Source organism: Spermophilus citellus (genome assembly GCF_964194105.1).
Source record: "Spermophilus citellus genome assembly, chromosome: 16".
NCBI lineage: Eukaryota > Metazoa > Chordata > Mammalia > Rodentia > Sciuridae > Spermophilus > Spermophilus citellus.
The window spans coordinates 7131938-7156794 of NC_138196.1; positions in this window are offsets into that span (position 1 = coordinate 7131938).

Genomic DNA, 24857 nt, shown 5'->3' on the forward strand with positions numbered 1-24857 from the left:
AAGAAGGGGCCAGGGACAAGATAAAGTCCCCCAGGGCATGTTCCCAGTGACCTACTTGCTTATGTTTACCACTAAGTAGACCATCAAATTATTAGTTGATCAAACAGATTAATTCACCAAATGGATTAATCCACAGATGAGGTTATAGCTCTCATCATTGCCTAAAAGCCTCTGAACATTGCTGCACTGGAGATCATACTTGCAAAATGTGAGCTTTTCAGGGGACATTTCTAGATCTAAGCCATAATAACATCTGATGAACAAAAATTAATGATTAGAGTCCCTTCCAAGGAATAAATATAGCTGGTGACCAAGTACAAGAAACAGTTTAGTGAGTAACAATTTTGGTAATCAATACAATATGCTTTCTCTAGGCTCCAACTGAGAACTATTACACAGACATGACATGGCTCTCATTTGTTTCAATTTTCTCATCTAAAGCATAAATATTAATATTCCTCCCTGTAGAGATTAGCTTATCATTCCATAAACATCTACTTCCTTTCCCCAACCTTCATGGAAACAGTATACTTTTCCCATGCTTTACATTGGACTTGGCCAATGAAATGTGACTTGCTTGGCCAATGGAATGAAGATGGAAGTGCAATTCACCACTTCTAAGCCTGGATCTCAAGGGTCACTGTGAAATTCTACTTGCCCTTTTGGGAATTTGCAATCTCCACCATTAGGAGAACTTCTATACATATATTCCTACTTCATCCTGGACACAAGAATAAAATATGTGGAGCAGAGCCACTCTCAATCCCAGCTGCCCATAATGTATGGGCAAGATGTACTCAGTGTTATTTGCTGCTGAGTTTGGGGACAGCTAGCTACATAGCATGACAGTGTCAAGAGCTAATTGATATGTCCATATGGCAAGAATACAGCTGTATGAACATTTTGTACTAGAAGATAACTTACATAGACACAGTCAAGCAATTATCATGAATTTCTCAGGAGCCCTGAAATTGAATCAGGTCTTCAAAAGAGAGCTCTCATCAGACCAAATGGATTAATCCACAATGAGGGTTAGGTAATCCAGTCTAGGGTTAGGTACCAAGACATTTGTCTTCCTTTTCCTGAGGCCCTTGTACAGATGGCTCCATCTTCATTTCCTTGGCAAGTGAGTAAGGGCTGAGGACTCATTCTGTCCTTCTTTTGGAAAGTTTATTGTTTAAAGTCTCTGAAGTCAGGTTGGCCACACAAACCCTGTCTTTGATAGTGCAAATTTCCTTCTTTCCAAGGAAGGCAAAGATACCGACTCCGGCACAGATGGAGGAGATTTCTTCAGGGAAGGAGAGCAGCATTTAGGTTGGTTAATGCCTTCCCTGGTGGGCCATTGTGTTCTTGTTTGGGGTTTCTGGGCCCTCATTCTGGATACAGAAAGACTCTTCAAATGAGATTGATGGAGTGGAAACAGTCAACAAGAGCCAATGAATCAATCGGGGGATCCATCTTGCCTTCCGCCTGGCCCACCTCCTTCTGCTTCCCCACGCAGTTACCCTTTCCTTACAATCATTATTTATCCGATGAACTGTATTAAAGCAGTTTCATGGGTACACTCAGCCAAGGGGTGTCATAGTACACATGCTGATATGACTGCTGTCTTTGCTTAAATACAGGGGCTTATTTATAATCTCTTGTAGAAGCATCATCTTTCCTTATGAATATGTGCTAGGGAACGCCAGTTTGGTTTCAGTCGTTTTCTTCACAGCAGAGACAAGTGGATGACTAAGAAAGCTCCTTAGTGCTTTATTTGCCACCCCTAAAATTCTAAGAGGCCTCTTCTTCCGCCAAGTCCCAGACAAGAGGGTGCTGTCAGAAATGGGTCAACCAGGTGGAACACGCAGCTTCCTCTCCCCAGCCTCTGTTCTCAAACTGTGATTCTTTCATGGACAATCCCGTCCATGCCTCCAACGTCACCTCTATACTGACAACTCTTGCATTTAGACCTCTAGCTCAGAATGCTCCCCTGAGCTCCAGATTCATAGAAAACAACTGCCTATTTGACACCTCAACTTCGATGATTTACAGACAGTTCAAATATAATATGCCCAAATGGAATTCCTGATCCATTCCTCCACCCACACAAACACCAAACCTCAAACATGATTTTCCTCCAACCTTCCCTATCCTTAATAAATAGCTTTTCATCTTTTTAGAGGCTTTCGTTGGGGATCTAGAAGGCATCCACATCCCTTTGCAGCCCCCATGACACATCTGTACCTAGATTCTGGGAGTCCATTTCTGAATCACAGGTTGGTTCCAGCTTCTTCTCCTCCCCTCACCACCCAGGCCAAAGCCAGTGGCTCTGCTCTGACAATTCCTCCACTCCATCTCCTCATCCCATTCTCTGCATAACTAGCCAGGGACTTTTTTTTAAAGCATAAATCAAGACATTTTATAGTTCTCCTCAAAGCCCTTGGGTGACCTGCTGCAAAACCTACCACAGATTTAAGGCTCAAAGCAACACAAATTCATTAGTCTACATTCTGGGTGTCAGAAGCTGGACCTGGGTATTACGGGTAAAAACAGGTCTGGTTCCCAGGCAGCGTCGGTTTCCTGCCTTTCCCAGCTTTTAGAGGCTGGTGTCCCCTGACTCCTGACCTCTGCTTTTGTCACCCTACCTCCTCTCTGGATGGAACTCTCCTTCCTCTCTCTTATAGGAACCTCGTGATGACACTGGGCCCACCCTGGTAACCCAGGATAATCTCCCAGCACAAGGTCTTAATCATAGCTGCCAAGTCCCTTTCACCATGTAAGGTCATACACTGATGCATGCTATAGATGAAGACAGGACCCACTTTGGGGACCATCATTCTATCCATCATACTTCCCATCTCACTTGGCAACAAAAATAAAAGCTGTGTCCCTGGCCTGTAAGGGACATAGTCAGGAGCTCTGCTGACTCTCAGATCTTATAACCAACTACTCTCCTTCATTCCACTCAACCCTGTTGGATTCCTCACTTTCCTTCCAACAGGTTAGTCCTGCTCCATTCAAAATGAGGTGCTTCCCACACCCACATAGCCCACTCCCTCAGGTACCACACTGATGAGAGGGTTTTTCCCAAATGTAGCTGATGGAAAGGGTTTCCCTGACCCACTGTGAGACTCAGAACCCCAATAACACAGGCACATAGGCCAAACACACACATACACTCTCACAGACATGTGCCACACTCATGCACACACCATGCATACACATGCATGCACATGTCACGCACATGCCACATACATGTGTGTGTGCATATGACACATATCCCACATATGCCCATACACAGCACACACACTTATATGTGTGACACAGGCATGCCTCTCTTTGTTCCTTACCCAATCTTATTTTTCTTCCAAGCATCTGATACAATGTGTATTTATTTGACTCTATATTTTTCAACTCTTTTAAATGTAAGCTGTATGAGAGCAGAAACTGCTTTTGTTGGTGCTCTTTATTCGGTGACTGAATGGAGCGTGGCGTGTAGGGAGCATTCAATACATATTTGGTGAAAACTGAATAAAAAAGAATCCAAAGGTCGTTATTGCCAGGTGCAATGGGTCATACACAAAGGCTCCGCTAATTATACCTGTTTGGAGGAAGACTTAATAGAGGAGGGAACAGTTAGGCAAAATTTCAAGGGATAAATAGACATTGAACAAGTGAACAAAACACTTATCAATCCTCCCCAGATCTAACGCTCCCTGGCTGAATGGAGTGAATTGAATTTGTGGAGCAGAAAGCTCTCACCTGGAGAAAGTAACCAAAGTGCTTCTTATCTTGGGCCAGGTCTGTTGCTCAGAATTGTGTTGGTTGACAACTGGGTTTTCTGCAGCTCACCCAGGATGGCTTGTCAATGCCAGGTGAGGCGGGCAGGGGACCAGCGCGACGGGGCAAACATCCTCCCTAACAGAAGAGTACGGGCCTTTTCAGTTGAGTATCGGGGCAATGATAAAACCAAGATTAGCCAAGCTGCATCTTAGGAATGCAGAATCTGTCATTCTTCCTGAATTGTATATTGTCTGTGTCCCCAACAAGAGCTGGGCATGGAGGGTACAATGTTGGCCAGATCCCTGGAGGTGTCTGCCCATGGTCTAGTGACCCTATTCATGCCAGTGCTCTGATAGGGCAGGGGTCACAGGGATAAGATCTTATCCTTCAGGGAAAGGAGGGGAAGCTGAGGTAGCGGACCTCAGGTAGACCAGGTAACTGAATCTGGCGATTGACAGTAACAGAACTGCGGGTTGCAACCATATTAATTGCCCTAAAGACCCTAAGTTTCCATGTGTTATGAATTTGACCTGGAAGGCCCACCAAAGGCTCCTGAGTTGAAGGGTTAGTCTCTGTGTAGCAGTGTCCAGAGTGGGCTTTGGGGAAGTGACTGGATCATGAGGGCTCTGATCTCTTTGGGTTGGATCCATCCACTGAGGGAGTCACAGCTGAGAGACTTTGGGAGGGATGGGAAATGTAGGAGGTGGGACCTGGCTGCAGGAGTACACTGATCCTTGGGGGTGTGCCCTTGGAGACTTTATCCCATGGGTCCATGGTGATGGGGCCAAGTGACAACTAACTGAAACCTCTGAAACCATGAGCCAAAATAAGTCCTTCTCCTTTAAGTTGTTCTTCTCAGGTATGTTCTCACAGTGATGGAAGAGCTCACACACAGTGCCGTCTGATGTTTTGTGAGTGCCTTTGCACGACTCCCATGATCTGCTTTCTCCACCAGGATCAGGGGCCTGGCAGACCACGGGAGCAATGTCTGTCATGTGCCTGGGCCAAGACCAGGTGCGTGTGCTAGGGTTGCCTACAGGAAGATGTGGCAGACACATGGGATAGCTGGGGTGCCCCAATAAAGATCATCCTAGACCAACTGGCCCCAAGAAGATGGGCTACTGGCCATAGACATATTAGCCAGCCCAGTCCAAATCATCCAAGCCTGAGCCAGAACCGCCCAGTCTCCAGTGACTCATGAGAAATGGCAAGTGGTCATTGTTGAAGCCACTAAATTAAGTGTGGTTTGTTAGGTAAAGATGGAGGATAGTCCTGTGAGAGGGGCATCCCAGGGAGGTGCGAAATGCGGTGTCTCAGGGGTGCATGGCTATGTCGCCCATTGCAGGGCCTGCTGTGGTTGGCTTAGTCACTGGGGCTGCCGTGCTACTCCCGTTTGGACTCATCATTACACTTTAGGCCCATGGCAAAATAAGTCTGGGCTAACTCTGATGGCCTGTAAGGGGCTCAGGAGAAGAGAGGAGAGCGCTCTTCAGGAGGTGTGCTCCTTGGTAATCAAGGGCAGGTCTGATGCTCACAGACGCACCTTCCCCAGCACACTGTGTGTGTGCATGTGACGCAGCTGCCAGAGGAGACCTTGAAGAGGGGGCCCTGAGCCAAACAAGCCCAGTTCCAGCCCTTCCCTCCAGAGTTTTACCAGTGTGTGATGGACATGAACAGATACTCCAGGGACAACCCAGATTCCTCTCTCAGATTTGTCCTCTCCTTGGAATAAAATCAGCTGGACTTCCCATCTATTATGCGTTGTGGAAGCATTGTTCCTGAGGTCTTTATGATGCAAAAAAAATAATTAAGATGAGAGGCACTTCTCATCTCTAAATATTTTTTGTTTAAACATGTTTTGCAAATGGCCAATATCTCCTGTTACTTAGGTTAGCATCCAGAAAATGTTAGCACTTGATTATAAAATCAGCAGCTAATGTGCTTAATGACTTCCATTATGCCCAACAATAGCTGCAGTGTGCTTTAAAAATACATTTGCATCCACATTCCCCTGACCTATCCACCAGAGCCTTTAGGCAACCACACAGTGACCATTTACTAGCAATCGCCCTGATTAACCTGGAGCCCTCTCTGCAGTGGGCCCCAGAGGGAAGGAAAAGCCTTCAGAGGGAAGAGGAGTCTTGACTCACAGCTCAGCTTTGTCCTTCAGGGACTCAGAGCTCATGTGTTTCATTTCAGTAGGTTGCTGGGCTCCCCAGGAAGTAGTGTAGTTCAAACCCCCATGGGGAGAGTCCTGAGGACAAAGGGCTGAGAGTGGTACCAGGCAGAAGCTCTGTGGAAAGGAACAGGAGACCTGGGGTGGCCAAGCACACGACTTGTGCCCCCATCCCCATCAGTCCACACACCAGGTTGAAGTCTAAACCCCTAGACCTCACAGTGTGGCTGTGTTTATCAGCAGGGACTCGATAGAGGTAAACGAGTTCAAGTGAGATCCTCTGTGTGGGCCCAGATCAAATATGACTTATGTACTTACACAAAGAGGACATCTGGACACAGATATAAACAGACAGATGACCACAGGAGGACACAGGGAGAAGACAGTGTCTGTAATCCAAGGCCTCAGAAGAAACCAGCCCTGCCCATACCCTGATCATGAACTTCCAGCCTCCAGAACTGTGAGAAAGTAAATACCTGCTGTTCAAGCCTCCCAGTCTGGACCTTTTTATGGAAGCCCCTGGAAACCAATGCAGACTGACTCAAGTAAGGCTCTCATCTCCAAGCCAGTGTGACCTCCAGACAATGGCTCCTGGTGGCCATAATGAGTGTTCCCAAGTGTCTCATTTAAGAGCTTCTCTCTTTACCTCCACACAGTGAGCTCCCCATGGGGACACAGCCCTCCTCAGCACTCCCTAATCCAAAGAACCACTGGCCCCACTCCACCCCACACCACAGTCCCTCTGTCCTCCTGTCCCTGGCTCCTTTCCTGGAGACTAGCCCACATCTTCTCCTCCATCCACCTGCCTCCCAGCCCTGTGCTCTGTGCTCTGCTAGTCAGCTACTCTAGTCTTTCCTGCTATAAATTGCATAGTCACTTTGTATCCAAACTTAGCATCTCCCACTCCAAAGAGCAGCCCTCCCAATCAGATGCCAGGCAAATGCCTAAACATGAATCTTTGGAGTACTATTCTTCTGCAGAACCCCCCAGTGCTAATATGTGTTGAGTAAACTGGGGGTCTCATGAAAATGCTACCATTGTGATTCAAGCAGCTCTGGCTGCAGCCTGAGAGTCTGCATTAAAGCCAGTTCCTTGGTATTTTTGAGACTACAGGTACAAGGATAATCTTGGAGTGGCTCTGGCATGGTTGAAATTTGGGGCCAGATAATTTTTTGTGCTAGGGGTTGTCCTGAACATTGTAGGATGTTTAACATCTCTAATATCTACCCTATGGATGCCAGCAACACCCCCAAGTTGTGACAACCAAGAATGTCTCTAGACATTACCAAATAGTGGTGAGGGACAGGACTTCTCAAACCTATGAGCTACTTCAAGTATTGCTCCCTGAAGTTCTTCTGCTCACAGTTTACATTAGAAAGGAAAACAAACCTCATACCTGGATATGGAGGAGCTTGCTTACTGCAAGAAGCAACTGTCTGGGGACTCCAGATGCCCCAGGCCTATGCTGGCTTCTAGCACCAGCCACATAATTTGTGGACCTTCGTACAAAGTAAAAGTTTGGGACTTCTTATTAAAAATTATTAAGAATTTAAAGACAACAACAAAAAAACATTAAATCAAGTACCTTGAGATCATATGGGTGTCCTATCCATGAAACTGGCCCTGCTGGCCACCCAAAGGCTGAGAAGATCCATATTTACCACCTCTGCTGGTGGGAAGCTCTGCCACTAAGGATTCTCTCTGTACGTCCCCATTTACATTAGAACCACTGGTGCAAGTTGGATGAGCTGCACAGTGGAGGAACAACCATCTTCAAACTGTTCTGTTTTGTTCAATTTGTTGTTCAATATATTTCCCACCAAGAAGGTGAAGGACTTGACTCCCTTTTAAAAGCCCCAATTGGTAACAAAGGACAGAAGAAAGCTATAAAGATGCGTGAGACGCTTGCTCTTAGTAAAGCTATTTGGTACAATGACAGAAGGGCCAATGCGGGTGAACTGAGAATTGAATTAGTTGACACATAGTGATAAAAGTTTCCCAAGTAAATTCTCCCTGAATAGAAGGCAGTTGTGGCGGTGATTCAGGCTAGGCATGAAAAGATCTGGATCCCGCTCTCCTGGCCAGGCTCTAACCAAGAGGGAAGGGAGAGTCAGAGCTAGGAGTCACCTAAAGCCAACTAAACCAATGCTGCCCAAAGCCAGAGGCCCCCAGAGGAGCCGGTGAGCACAAGAGTTACAGGGAGCCTCTCACAAGAAGGCCCCATTGCCTGGCACAGGAGGGACAGGCCTCAGCAGATAAGCCCCAGTGAAGAGCTGGAACTGAAAGAAACTGTGAACAGGTCATGAGCGGGGGAAACAGCTACTGCCCTAACAGCCACGGGAACCGCGGATTTCCAGGAAAGGCGTCCAGCCTCGCCCAGGTATGGGGTATGGAATCCTATCTCTAATTTGAACACCACGTGGCTTCTTTATTTCATCCTTATGGTAAATGCGCATCTTTCCTTTCTCTTCTGTGTCTATTGTCCTAAAAAGGACCCTCACCACTGGATATAGGGTCCACCTGGGTAATCTAGGATAATTTTATCTCAAGACCTTGGCCTTAATTATATCTGCAAAGACTTTTCCGAGAGGAGATAATATTCACAGGGTACAGATGTTAGGCTATGGACTTTGGGTGGTGGTGGGGGTGGGGCTTCTCTAACCTATTATAGTAAATGAAATTAACTACGTGACTTTGTTTTTAATCTGTAATTTTAAGGAAGGTATCTAGAAGGTCAGACTATGTGCAATGTTTGTCAATTCCCCTACTTGCATGTTTCTAAGAGGGTCTTCTAGCCCTTCCCCTGGAGGGAGTGGGCCTGGGGTGTTTCTGACCCCCTTTGCGTCCTCCACTCACTCATTCTATGCGTTACAGACCATTTGTCTATGGAGATGAAGGAAGCTTTGACTTCCGACATCCCTTGGGCCACTTAGCAAGGATGGAGGAGGCAAGACCAAGCTATTCCTTGCCAAATGGTGGGTATCCAGTAGTGGAGATGCTCTGCTGGACAGGAACTTGCTTGGAGTGATTTCTGGAAACCTAGCATTGCCACAGATGGGCCTGAGGTCTAGACTTGGGCCCTCTGTAGAGACACTCATTTTGTCCTCAGGCCTAAGTTGTGCTCTCCAGCATAGCAAGCTAATCGAAGACACGGAATGCAAAGGTCTGGGCACAGGACTACCCCATTCATACATCTGGTACTTCCCTTATCAGTCACCAGCTGTTAGTGCCCATTTCCAATTGGATAAGAGTCTATGGCAGGCAGGAGAAGAGAGAGGAATAGGACCCCAAAAATCAAAATGCCCTTATTCTATGTTCTTTAGTTTATGCTTCTCAGACCTCCCAGAGCAAGGTAGGACCACTAATTTTTACTGACTCTTGGCTATGAAAATACAAGAGGTACTGTCTAGAAGAGATGACCAACATTTATAGGTGTGGCCTTGCAAACTAAAACTTAGAAAGCAGTAACACATATAATTTATGAGGTGAATTGCATAATAAAATTTCAGGACTCAACAGCAAAAAGTCAATATAAAACCTTAAATATTTACTGAGCCATATGTTGACTGTAAAACATTGAGCATTCCCTAGAATTAAAGTATAAATAATTGCCCTCATAATAGTGAAACACAGGAAACCACCTAAATGTCTATCAGTGGAAGATCATTGAATGAATTCTGGTAACTCCATACTCTGGGATGGCAGATAACCACTAGGGGGAAAAATGTCACCTTATGTAAAAAAGAAGTTACAGAATAATATGTAGAACTGCAGCCCATTATTGATATAGGAAAGAAGCCATTTCTTTCCATAGGTTCTTGTATGTGAAATGCTGGGGTGGGGTGAGGAAGGCTGCAAACACAGGGCACTGACAGTGGTCACCCTGTGAAGGACAGACAGAGCAGGGACAGTTTCACATGTGGGGAATAGTTTCAATTTATGATGGTTACAATGCATTCTCTTACTACTTGAACTCTTTAAATAATCATATCTTTTAATTATTTTATTTTTTTAAAAGCAACAATCACTGGATTTTATTAGAGGCTGCACAGGAACAGGGATGGGTAGATTTTATAAAAATAATAGACATAAAATAACTCAAACGTGTATCTAGATATCTATATCCCTATAGTTAAGTAGATAGATGGAGACATATAGTATGAATTTATTGACAGCCACCTAATTCAATTTTGCAGATTACATTTAGCAAATCATGATTTTTTTTTTGCTTCCAAATAAACCTAAGTTGCATTTAACAAAACAGCAATGCCTAAGGCCCCTTCCATTGGGCTCTCCTGGCTAGCCCCCAGAAGCTAGTTGAAATGAGTCTGCTCTGTGCTCTACGAGGTCTCATTCATGAAATTGGTGTAGGTAGAGAAAGCTCTGGTCACGACTGGGATTGAAAGAAAAGATGCGCAATGTGGTGTAATCAGTAAAGCTTTGGGAGTCAGATCGACCTAGTTGGAATTCTAGCACTGCCAATTTCTAATTAAATGGACTAGCAGAATAATTTGATCTCCCCTGCAAAATGAAGGATAAAAATAAACACTTCAGAGAGTTAGTACCAAGACCCAAGAAGGTATCACATAGCAAATCCAGCTGGCAGGGAAGGACAGAGTGAAGGCTGACCCTGGCCACCCACTGCTGTTGGAGGGAGGGAGTCTCTCCTAGTCTCTGGGAGAGGCTCTTTGCTTAGGTGGCAGAGAGTAGTAAGGATGCTTAGCTTACTGATCCTGTGCCCATATGTCCCTGGCCAGGATCAGGTATAGATTGTTTCTAGAAGTTTCCAAGACCAAGGTAGACATACACTACCTTCCCCACATCCCTCTCATTTCAAGGCTTCTGTGTTATTGAAATCACCCAACAGCCCAACAAACTTGATTCTTTGGCCCAATTAAAGTATGCTTGCTTGGCTTTTGTTTGTTTGTTTGTTTTGTTTGAGCCAAGGCCAATTCCCTGAAATAATCTTCTAAAATTTCTTAAAGGAAAATACCACCCTTTGATTCTGATTTCACCCCTTCTTAGTAAGGCTCCACCATCTTTCTTTGTGTTTTCTTTCCCACCCTCACCACCCTCTTCACTGCCTGGTTGTAAATTCTTTAGTACTCATGGCTTCTGAATGCTGGGGACAGTGCTCACACTTGCATTGAGTGAATCAGATGCTAAAATTAGGACAGCCACTTTGCTCTTATGAAACCCAACCCCTGCCCCACCCAACCATCTCAAAAGTGGCCCACTGGCCACCCATTCCTGCCAGCACCTCCTTTGCCACAGCTAGCTTCCTATACACCCAACAGACCCTGGTAAAGACTGGAGAAGTGAAAGTGCATACCCAAGTGCCAGACTGACTTTACTACACTCAGACCAGCAAAATGAGAGACTGCAGGGAGGCGTGTATTGGCCAGGCTCATTGTTAGCTCTAAATCCCATGATGTGTATTACAGTGCCCAAAACAGCCTTCCTCTTCCACCTCCTCCCTGCTGCTCCTCTCTTCTCCTCCATCTCCTCTTCTCCCTCCACTCCTCCTCTTCCTCTTCCTACTTTTTTGTTTTCCTTCATCTGCTCCAGCTCCTCTTCCTTCTCCTCCTTTTTGCTACTATAAACACTAATTGTAGCTATCATTATTTCTGGAGCTCCTACTAAGTGTCAGAGCCTAAATGAAGAGTCCACCCAGCACACATCACCTGGCAAGGTAGACAGCGCCCCACACCCCAGCTGCAGTAAAGGGAGTAACTAATGGTGAAGAGATTGGGCTGCTGGGCCCAAACACTGCATTTGACTCACCACCTCATACATGAACTGCTGGGTCTGAGCAAATCATTTCTTCTCTGGATGCCTCATCATAAAATGGTAAAAATAAATTATTATTATCATCTCAATATGTCAATATGTAATCAACACTGAAAATTATTAATGAAACATCTTACATTCTTTTTTGTAATGCCAGTTGGGGACTTTGCCCTACCAGGATGTCTCAGGCCACACTAGCCACATCTAAGCAGCTCAGTAGCCACAAGTGGATGGTGGCTATAGTGCTAGACAGGCCCAAGGTAGGCAGAGGATGAGATAGACGGCTGGAGGGACAGGAATTGTGTCTGCTTACACAGCTCAGAAGGGCTGCAATCAGGATTCATGGCATGTCTGTCTAGCTGCAATGCCTGCCATGATTTTGTGACAGTCACACAGTCAATCTGATCATGACTCAATGGTCTTTTTACTCCTCTTGGTCTCCATGAAGAATGGTCATCACATTTGAAGGGGGGCTGGAGAGCACTCCTGTGAACCTGGCAGGTTGTACCCCATCTCTGCAGCTGCCACCTGTGTTGTGTGGAGAGCCACCTCTCATCCTGTGAAGGAATCCAGGCTATAGCAGCTAATCCCCACCTCCCTCTCACTTCCCATCCAGAGGTGACCTTAAGACCATATTCATATCAGCCTTGGCAAGTCTGGGAAGTCCTTAGGGAGTGTGATGACTAACCAGCCCTGGTCTCTGGGGACAGTGAGCCACTTACTTATTCACTACAGTAAAGGACACTTAAGCCTCAGTAATCTCTTCAAATCACTTTGAATTGCTTGGCTCAAATCCACACATCTCTATCCCACCCCTCAGACTCCCTGGTCCTTGGGTCGTTTTGAAAAGCACGTCAGACTGAGCTGACCTTCCATAGAGCAACCCTGGGTCAGTCTTCTCTCCAAGCCCACCCTCAAGGAGGTTGCTGGGACTATTGGTTTGTTCTGCAAGATGAGAACTTTTTGCCTTCTACACAATGATTCCCAAGAGCTGGTTGGAGCTCAAATCATCTCCCTTAATCAGCAAACACATTATTTTAGTTTTGCTACAGAGATGTGTTTTTGTGTTTTTTTGTTTTATAGGGAGAGGCTGATCATTTTTTATGGATCATCCGCTCATTACCATTGTGAGCAACGTCAGTAAGGTGGGCACCCAGGATAATGTACTCTGTATTCTGTGGTGGAAAATCTAACTTCTACCACATCTAACTTCTTCCCACACATATGGGGAGCCTGACACCCAAGAATCCATATCCCAAACACCTGAGCTAACACTGAGTATAAAGAGAAATGAAAACCCACACTACTGAATATGATTCCACTTGCCTCTCAGTGGTGGTAAGAGGAGATGATGTGTGAGAGGTTTGTCTCTGAATGCCCTTACTGGCATGATAAGAAGCTTGTCTTTCTATTGAAGTTCCCTAGTGCTATGTGTGTGTGTGGATGACCACACACAATATTATATTTAACTCTTAAGACTTCCCTGCAATGTAGACATTATCTAGATCTATAAAAGCCCTGTGTCTTGCAAGCATATCTAACACTTGCCTAATGACGTGAGATCTGAAAACCCAGATGACTAACAAAAAATACACAGGTGAAGAACTTTGTGGTGGGGCAGCAGGAGAGGAAACTGACTCAGCTCTGTGACTTCCTGGAATTCATTGCTTGTTTCCTTTTCTGAAATAGGTGGACCAGTTACTTTCCATCACTGAAGTAGCAGCTAACAACAACTGTGTTGGGCATTGTGCATAGTGCCAGCAGGGACTACCAACTTCAACTCTCACAACAATATCAGATGAGATTAGCCTTTTTGGTTTGGGGAAGAGGAAATCCACAGGGAGGGAGGGAGAGTAATTGATTCCAGCTGCACGTGGCTAGTCACTACAGTTGGGATTCAAACCCAGGTTCATCTGATTCCAAAGCTTAGGTTCATAACCACTGAGCTATATCATGTCATGTAGCTATGTGGAAGTAAATGGATCATTGCAGGTGTGAAGCATGTCCAACATCATACATTGTTCATTTTTCTTTTATTTGGAAGGTTAGCTCAGATGTTTGAAGTAAATGATTGGGGATTCTAAGATCTAAGACCTAACTAGCATTGACCACAGTGATAGTTTGGAGAGAGTGTGACTGACTCAGGGCAAATTTGTCTCCACTGTGCACCAGGCTCCTCAGAGCACACATTCCCTTGCAGAAGGCAAATGATTGCCTCATATTTCTCCAGTATGTTCTTATGTCCAGCCAGTGCTCAAAGGGAGTGATGTACAAGGGTTTTCTGGGTACTCATTTCAACAGTAAATCTACATTGCATTGCTGTGAAGGGAGTTATTATAATTACACTAAAACTATGAGGTCTAAATGGAGTCGAGTTCTGGTGGAGCCTCAATTTGTCAGAAGTTCACACCTCCTTTAATCAATAGTTCTCCACAACCTACTTCTCCAACTGGAGTAGTAACCACTGCGGAAGACAAAGTGAGCAGATTTGGAGTACCATCTTATGGAAACTATCACTGCACTTGGCTGCAAAAACGGAACTAAAGTGAACTCCATCAACATGGTGAGCCACACTGCATGCTGTTCCAATTTTGGAAACCGCTCAGCTAGCTCTGGGCATGACTTGAGTCCCACGTTTTAACACAAGAAAATAGACTTGGCTTCTTCCACCCTGGAACAAATCTCCGCCTGCTGTTGATCCAAAGTGAGAGAACCACGTACTCTCACCTGCACAACCTTTATAGGGATCTATCTGTGGTTTGGTTCAGGTCCAGACACAATGTTGAATTAAAGGTTGAGATCGATGACTCAGAGCACAGCTAGAAAAGCAGGCGAGAAAAAGGAGCTGTGAACTGGGAGGAAAATATGTGTGAGGGTGAGAGGAAGAGCTAGAAGAGCCAGTCACTCAGACCCACACCCCACCTCACCTGCCCCAGGAGCTCCCATTAAGTTGAGGTGCTGTGGGCAGCAGAGGGCACTATTAATACATGCTGAAGTAGATGGCACACTTGAAGAAGAAACATGGGTTTAGAGTAAGTTTGTGTGTGGCATGTGGGTGTGGAAAGGCCAGAGAATTGGAGCTGTTACATTTGTATTCTCTTGTTCTCAAACTCCAATATGAACAAGAGCTTAAAGAGAGACCACACAGTGAAACCAACTTTTGCATGGAATTTCAAGTTTTTAGGATCTAAAACACACACACACACACACACACACACACACACACACAGACACACACACATATTAAATAGAGTGATTGCTATAATCCAACTTCATAGTGCTAAGTGCTCTTTGTGTGTTATCATACTTAATCTTCTTCTCTATGCGAGTAGGTATTTTTACCATATTCACTTTACCACATGAAAAAGTGAGGCCTGGAGAGGTCAAGTAACTTGCCCCTAGTCACTGAGGAAGAAGAGGCAGGGCTGAGATTTGAGCCAGCCTCAGTCTACAAAGCCCATGCTTGCAACCGCAATGCTAGACCTCATTGCAGCCACCTTTCCACAATGTGAGAAGCAAGGACATCAGGCCTGAGCTGGAATGTGGACTGTTCTGTCAGGGGATAGCCTCCAGAGTCTGTAGACATATATGTGGCCCAAGGGTTTAACCCCAATGCCAACCTAAAGGTGTTCTACCAGCCAGGTTTATGAGGCCACCAGCCACAGAGACTAAGACAGGCCACATTAAGAAACTCAAAGGAATTTATTTGGATGAAATGAGTAACTCACAAAGCAGAAAGAAGAGTTGAGGGAAGGACAGGAACAAGGATACCCTCAACCATATGACCAATCTTTCTGGGCACAGTCTTTAGAGTACCTCAATGCCAATTGCCTCAGGTGTTTCTGACCTAGCTTGGGTCCCATGCCCCCTCCTGGGCTGGGTGGTAGAGGAGACAGGATAGTCAGTGCATTTTGGTAGATGATCCACAAGGGTTCATGAAGTGGTAGAAGAGAAATTTCTTGAAATAAATACAAAATGAATACAGGGGTTCTTTCTAGAACGGAGAAGTCTAAATGCTAGGAAAGCTAAATCAATTAAAGTGCATGGTGGATACTTTTAGTGCAACCCAATTTCTCAGGAATCCATAAAGTTAGGAATTGTTCATCCTCTGATTCTTTTCTATCTAGAAGATCTAGCACAGAACATAATATATATTAAATGCTCAATAATTGATGAATATGCACATCAATCACCAATAAACAAATAGACTTCATGATAATCAAATGGTATCAGGAAAACCAATAGACCCCATAAGTGGTTGGTTTTCATACCACCTTTGTGGACTTATATTTCCATCATCTTTAAAATAGCCAATTTGGAACCCCAATGACACTTCTAGGTCTTTCTGAAGCACAGTTCTGGATAATACATTTCATTTGTTCCCATAAGGTATTATGATAAGAACACAGAGGACATTCACTCTGGAACTCTTCATGTCCAAAGTGAGCCACTACCCTTTCATTCAATTATTTTAGACATGACAAATCCATGTACCTCTGCTTCCCACCCCCATGTCCAGGACGGACCTTGTTAATGGATCATGACACTCTTCCCATTGATTCCAGACAGCCAGTAGCCATCCATTAGTCTAGGTCTACAAGGGAAAACCCACCCCTTGTTCCTGACTTGAGACACTTGGAGTCACTGCTGCAGTTCACAGCCATGCAGTAGACCAGCTGGTACCTGACCATCTCCACAGATGGAAACCCATACTCATAAAGATAGTATGGCCCACCTTCAGGGCTCTGGTAGACAATCTTTCATAGGGACAATTCTTAGTGAACAGAGACAGTATACCTGGACCTTTTACCCAGATTTTTATGAAAATACCCCTGAAGATAAAAACAACAGACTGCATGTGGTCCCTTGCAGAAAAAAATCATGACAAAAATACAAGAGAAATTTTCACTAACTGCATTAATGATAGGGATTGATGGAAAAGCACATTCTTGAAATACATACCATATGTGCTACTCTTTAATTCATAACAGCATAAATGCCCCCAAATAAGTAGAAAACATGCCAACCCCTTACTCCATTAAATTTCACGTTGTGTCCTTATTTCTACACTGCTCAGGAAAGAAAGGAAGCCACCCTCCAGGAACATCTTTCTAAGATAACCACAACCAGGGTCCTGGGAAGCCCTTCTCCCCATGTCAATGGTTCCTCTACCTCCATTATAAGACGATAACATCAAAATGTGGTGTGGCAAGAATTAGATTTGATTCTGAGGTTCTCTGCTACCCAAAGGAAGGCTCTACTATAGCACTGTGGTCTCCCATGCCCACATGGTATGGTGAGCAACTGCAATAGGATCTGAAGAACCAAGCTGGGGTCAAAAAGTCTTCTCCCCCCCGCCCCACAATGGTCACACTAGAGCGAGCTGCCTGCTGAGCATGGGAAGTGAGCTGTGCATGTGAACATCTTTGAGATCCCATCAGGGAAAAAAGTCTGCACCCTCGGGGTATTCAGCCAGTCTAATGCCAAGGAAGTGCTCTAAGGAAGCACTGATTCAATTACATCAATACCATCCCAGGAACAAAGAGACCACGAAGAATGACTAAAAGAGCCTGTCCTGGTAGCACATGCCTATAATCGCCAGTGACTCAGGAATGTTAAGCAGGAGGATTACAAGTTCAAGGCCAGTCTCAGCAACTTAGTGAGGCCCTGAGCAACTTAGTAAGACCAAATATCAAAATTAAAAATACGAAAAGGGGGCTGGGGTTATGGCTCAATTGTAGAGTGCTAACTAGCACTTGTAAGGCACTAGGTTCATTCCTTAGCACCACATAAAAATAAAGGTATTGTGTTCACCTATAACACACACATACACACACACACACACACACATATGAATGAATAAAATACAAAAGTTCTAAGATGTAGCTCAATGGTGAAGCACCCCTGGGTTCAATTCCTAGTACCTAAAAACCAAACAATGAACAACTGAAAGAATGACAATATGAAGAGACTTCAAAGTATAACAGGCAGAGGGACAAAGAAGAACATGTCTCTGGAAACTGTGTTTTAAAGAAACCAGCATGAGTTTTTAGTGAGGCCAGGGCACTGCAGGGAGGAACAGGTGGAGAGGGTGAGAAAGACGCATGCCCAAGAGCACGGTACAAGCACAGGCCAATCCTCATATGGAATAGCAGAGTGAAGGCGGTGGCTGAAGGCAATGAAGAACAGCAGGGACTGTGTGGACATTCAGTCAATATGTGACTGCTAGAGCTGAGGTGCTCCTAGATGGAGAGGGAATTTGGAGCTGTTTCTTCGGGGCTCACTCCCTCCCTCCCATCTCTGAGGTGTCCCCCACCCATGTGTGCAAATATCACTTCTGTGAAACATCTCCACTGACTGTGTAAAATAGAGCCCCTCTGTGAGCTGTTGGCTTGCTGGGCTGCACCCCCCTCACACTTACTAATGCAGAGCTCCATGGGAGCAGGCTCCTAGCCTGCCTACTGCTGGACACTGACCCCTGAAGGATGCTGGGCACGTAGGGGGCTCTCAAGGAGTACATGTCTTGTGGATGCACTAATACTTGAAGGAAAGGAAAACTTGCTATGACCAAATATATTTACTATTTCAGAGCAAGGGTGGTTTACTAATAGAAAACTTGAAATGTACCTATCAATAGGTGCACTTTAAATGTAAATTGATAAGAAATTAATAAAATGCATCATCTCATTATAATTAAGAGCAAAAAAAAATTTTGGTATATTGAGAATAAAATAACATGACATGAAAATTAAGTTATATGGATTATTAACATTATCTAATGGTGAAGCTGAAACATCCCTCCTAAAATCAGAGGTTAGCAAATATAATAGCCCAAATTATTATTGTTTAATTTCTAGGAGTTCTTGTTCATGGAATAAGTTATATTTCATGAGGGAAAATGGTTATATGTATACACAGGAGACCATTAAAAGTTTTTAAAAAGTGGAAAACTAACTGATGTTGCTCAAAGAACCCAAATATCAAAGCAATGAAAAAAAAATCATAAAGGGAAAGACAAGTAGAGTTGACTCTACAAAAATCAATACTTTTTTAACTTTTAAAAGTAACAAAATATGGAAAATAGGAGTGAGCTGCTTTAAAAAAACACCAAAAGAATGTGTGCATGTGGATATATGGGTTTATGTAAGTGTTAATTATGTCAGTAAATTTTTAAAAATTGATAATGTGTTCATATATTTAAAATGCCTATAATCTGTAATAAAAATTCTTAATTCAAATTTTTAAAATTCCAAGTTACAAAAATCCCATTGAAAATGAAATTTTCAATATCTCTAATTTAAAAAAAAATCTCAAAATAAAGCAATAAAATAGTATTTGTTTCAAAACTTTTCAATGATAGCATTCTAGGCATTCCAGGTGGAGTGACGTGAATACTCCTATTTACTGGTGGTAGGAGAAACACTTTTGAAAGCCAAATGTGGAAATCCACTCTTCTCCCACTTGTAGTCTATCTCTCCCACTGCCAGAGTGATCTTGTCAGTAGGCGGATGTGACCATGACCCTTCCTTACCTAAGCCTCAGTGGCTTCCCCTTCTTCTGCACACACCCATACTATGTCTCCTGCATACCTAGCATCCTTTAGTGCTGAGCATTCAGCAGCAGCAGAACAAAGCTCTAATGGTGAAGGCGATCCCCCACTCACTGTCTTGACAGGGTCACAGTGAGAAAAAGTGTTGGCAAAGCCGCTCTCCCACTGTCTTGACAGGGTTACAGTGAGGATGAATGCTGGCAAAGCCACACTGGTTGGTGGGTAGCCGAAACCATGAGACCCTTTTTTATGTAATTGGGACTTTGCATTTTCATGCTTATGTTTCTCACAGGAGGCATGAGTATGTTAAATGCCAAACAATTAAATTTCAGATGGCTAGAACAGAACAGGTAGTTCATGCCTTGGAAGCTGTTCTGCTACCCACCCCTCAGCATATCAAGGACAAAATAAAAGGTTATTCTTCTATCTTAGTACATTGTGGACAAACCTAATAACAGACAACAATCATCCTCTGAAAAACAAACTCTTTGAAAACTAGTACACCTTGACTGAGAAACAAACTCTTTGAGAACTAGTGTACCTTGACTGAGAAACAAATTCTTTGAGAACTAGTGTACCTTGACTGAGAAACAAAAGAAACTCTCTGAGAAAGCAGCTCAACCAGTTTTATGAAAATAAATTTAGAAATTAATTAAAATAGCTTTATAAGACACAGTTTTAGAATAATGTTAAAAATATTATTTAGATTCTTAAGTTTAGAAATTATTAAGTCTTTAGTTATATAGGTTTCTGATATACTTTAAGGATGATTCATAAACTTTAGGACATTTTAAATATAAGATTTAAAGGGACTTTTTTAGATGGGAATTTTAGATTAAAAATAAAGTGCAGGTGTACTTTAGGTTAATGATTAATTAGGAAACTTAGAGTCTGGTTACGTAGTTTGACATTAGTTAATAAGGAAATAACATCTTGGGAAAAATAGTAAATCTTGGGAAAATCTGAAGGATGTAAATTGGTGACATGTTTTATTGATGAATCTGTACTTTGATGATTGTATGGCTGGGGGTCATATCCTGGAAGAATGTAGATCGGTGTGCTCTCAATCATGGTTAAGGAAATGTCATGTCTTGGCAAAGTTTTAAGTTATATAATCAATGACGTATTGTGAATCTATAATGATGAGAAAAATTGTAATAAAAAGGGGACCCAGAGAAAGCAGCTTTAGCTCTCTCTCTGAAGATTGCTCAAAGGGAACGACTCCTGTCTCATCATTTCGCCGACGCCACTCCTCCTTCGGGACTCCCTGGACCCCGCCGGGGCTGGCCCCCGGCACTCTAAGCCCCTGCACAGCCATCGACTCTCTCTGGTCTTAGGTCTCTTAGCGGCTCTTGCTCCCTGCATGCAACGTGCCTCACTCCCTCTCACCAGCTCCTGCAGGTAGAGGCCTGGAACACCCCTTCCCTTCTACCCCCCCACCTTTACTCTACCTAGATCTTAGCCCAATCTTCAATGCTCCAGGAAACCTTCCCAGGGTCTCCCTGAATAGAAGTTCTCCCAGTGAAGTTTGTTTGGACATGTGAACCTCTCTATCCTGGCATGGATTAAAGTTTTAATTTTGTATTCATTTGGTGGCTATTTAATCCAGTCTCTCTGCTTCTCTATATCTTCATTTTTGCTATTGAGTCCTGGGTATCTTGAACCATAGGAGATGCTTCATAGATATTTATGGAAAGAAACAAACTAAACCAGTTGTCTTGGCTTCTTCCAAATAACAAGACCTAAAGCTTTGTCTGTGCCTACTTTTCCAGAGCAGAGGAGCAGGGTATTCACTTTTCTCAGCCCTCCCTGTGGTAGGGTTGAGCAACAGTGAATTTACTGCCCTTCAGTATAGTGCCATTGGACCACCTTGTCTCCAATTCTATTCTTACGTGCTTGCATTCCTGAACTCCAGGATGATGTACTGCTTATCCCTACTACACCTCCTCTCACTAGACGAAGCCCATAATTTCAAAGTTTTTATGATCCTTCTGATCTGGTTTTGTCAAAGTACAAGTTTCCCATCAGTTTCAGGTTTGTGTCATCCACAATTAGCTTTCATGTAAATTATTGGTGAGTGCTGTAGAATCACAATGATGACATGGACAAGGGAGGACAGTCCATTCACATGCTGATTTCATCACCTACATATCAGCACCTGAGGTGGGTACTTTGATCTCCAGTCTTCAGATGTGGAAAATCTGTGGCACTGATGATCAGTTAATTTGTTCAAGATCTAATGGCTTGTAAGCAGAGGGACAAGGAATTGAACGTGGACATTTATATCTCCAAGCCTCCTTACATGAGTCTACTGGTTTTCAGGCTTTTTTAAAGCTAAATCTTCCAAAACAGTTGAACTTAGAATGGATTTCTGAGTTTAACCACTCAGGCATAAACTGGTCTGATTTTCATCAAAGAAGGCTTAAGCCAGAGGTCTGCATAAACCCCAAGGAACCTGTGTTAGTTTCACAATATAATAAGCAATCATTTGTCCTAAAACATTCTAGAATATTCTGGAACACTTCAAAATGTGCTAGGAAAGTCTAGAATCATGGAAATGCCCCATTACATATTGTCCATTTCAATTTCTCTTGCAATCATTTAGCACCATGTGACTAGATCTGCCAAAAAAGTTATACACAGCTCCTTCAGGCTGGGGAAATTAAGACTTACTGTGTCGCAAAACCCCTCTCTCCCCTGGGGGACCACATGTCCCTGCAACAGAGCAGAAACACATGAGGAGACATTTCACACCAGAAAGAAATACACCTTCATTCACGGCATCCCCCTGAGGTCTCAGAGTTAATTGTTACTGCAGTACCTTCTTGCGTGGGCTGACAAATGGTGAGAGAGCACTTAGAATTCTTGGCAGACAAAAAGCAACAAGGGAGGAGCAGAAGTGGGGCTCAGAGGGGTGAGAAACCAGAGACAATAGACCAAGGTGAGTCACAAATAAATCCCGGCCACAGTAGCACTTATTTCTGTGCCTTGCCCTGGTAGAGAGAAGAGGCATTGTACAATAATCATCCCCTAGGTTCATAATGGCAGATAATTAGGAATGGTAATCTCCGTTCGGTTTTCCTATGGTTTGTTTCTAAAGAACAGTGGCCCACACTAAGCACCATTTTATGTTACATAAGTGGAGATTACAAAACCTGCATTGGCAGTGACTCCTCGGGCAGCCTTGAATCTTGGAACTGTCACTGGGAAACTGTTCAATGGGACAGATGTAGACCCTTAGTATTGGGGCAATGTGGAAAATGGGTATTTAGGGTTACAGCTTACCAGATAGAACTCTGCAGCCAGAGGCAACTCCTGACTGAGAAGATGGCATGCTAAGCCCCACCACTTCTCTACTCCTCCCCAGTCTAAAAACCAGTGGCCAGTTGGCTTCTGTTAGCTAAGGCCTACTCTATCTTCTGCTAAAAAGTTGCATTCATTCAATATACATGAATTAGAGAATGTCTTTTCTCCCAGATCTGTGGGCCATTCAGGGATTTCTCTGTGGGGACTTCTTACATCTCCCATCCAGAGAAGTCCAGGACAGCCCAGATGTTCACTGTTTCCCCCCCCAGCCTTTCAAAAATACAAGAAAATGTGAATTGTAATTCTCAATTTCATGGCCAGTAAGAAGTCCAGAGCCTTCAGGATAGTTTATGACAGTGTGGTGGTGGGCATTGAGCTTGGGGTCACACAACCCAGGCACGAATCCTGGCTCTACCAACTGCTGGTGTGGTTCCTATGGGTAAGTTAGGTATTCTCCCTGTGCCTCCGTGTAGTGAGCCCTGGAAGGAACTACCCAGATCTCCTTGGACCGCCTTAATCCATTTGGTGTGTCCTGGCCCCACTTCAATGTGTATTCCCTTCACGCCCTTCATAAGACCATCCATGTACTTCTACAGCCAGTCTGCTGAAACAAATCCAGTCAGAAGTGCTGGAGCCCACACCCTCAGGGTGGCAGTAGTCAACAGCAGGTGCAGCAGTGTCCGCACCCAAGACAATCTCTGAGCTCACTTCCTGAGCTCCCAATGGGATTGGGCCAGGCTGGAGATCCACCTCAGCCTCACCCCTGCTTGCCTGTTTCCCTGGCCTCCTGTGGCTCTCACTCTCATATCAACTTCCACTGGGATGCTTTCTTCTTTTCTTATAATGAATTTTCTACTTTAGAGTAGATTTTGACTTACAAAAAAGTTTCAAAGACAGGACTAGAATTCCCATATTCCCACAATCCAATTTCCCTTATTACCAACGTACTCCATTAATGCAACATATTTGTCACAGTCACAGAATCAATGGTGATATACAATTGTTAAGGAAACGTCATATTTTATTCAGATATCCTTAATTTTTAATCTCACATACTTTTTCTGCTCTAGAATCCCGTCCAGGCACTGTGTGGCATTTGGGCATGAAGTCTCCTGAGGCCAGTGTCTTTGAGGAACTTGTTTTTGAAGACCTGACTGGTACTGAGGAGTGTGGCTTAGGCATGCTGAAGAACACTCCTCAATGGGATTTGCAGGTGTCTTCATTGTGATTAGACTGATATTATGGATTTGGAGAGGAGGACCACAGAGGTGAAGTGCCCTTCATCTGATCAAGGCCTCTACAGACATATCTTTCCCTATCCATGCTGGACACTTTGTAAGGGACTCACTACGAGCAGATCACACTTAGAATACCTTATTCCAGCTTTGGCTCCTGGGAGCTCTTTCACTTGGCTCCTGAGCCCCCTCCAACAGAGCCTCTCATTGTGGATTTTTTTTAAATTTTTATTTTTAACACTTCCTATTTTCTGGCACTAGAAGACTCTGTGAGTTCATCTTGTATATGCCTAACCCTTTCTAGAATCAACATTTCTTCTAGGAGTCCTAGCTATTTCTATTGGACAATAGTATTAGAAGCCAAGATCTGGGTGCTGGATGTGCTCAGTGCTACTGGGCATCACTGTTTGTAGGCACTCTCAGCCAATGGAGGAAGGAAACACATTATGTTATATTAGCACAAACTATTATGTTCTGTAAATGCATATATACACATATCTGCCTATCCTACCATCTATGTAAAGCTAAACCTGAGTACATCCTGATGTCACCAACCCTAATCCATTACTAGGGGATCACTCTAGCCCTTCCCCTTGCTTTCCTATAGCCTCCACCATCACCATCAAGAAACATGGCCTCTGCCACCTGTCATTCATTCACTTAATACTCATTTCTAGGACACATGTGTAGAGGTTTCAGAGTTGTTAACTCATACCCCTGCGGACATAGTTTTATCAGGTAGAGTACAGTAATAACACGCTTACCTTACAGACTCTATTCCTCTCAAAGTTAAAATTAGAAAGGCTGCTTCTTCCCTCACCCCCTTCAGTAAGGTTCCTACATTTGTAATACAGTCAGATTTCTTTTCTTTTCTTTGTCACATTTTTTCATTCCATCTCGGAATCCTATAACTTCCTAAATGATATTTTTCATTTGCATGCACTAAAGTTCATTCTGTGTGCAACAAAGTTGCCCTTGGAGGATCAGAACTTCCTCATCTGGGAGGGGACACCATTCCCCATGGGCATCCCAC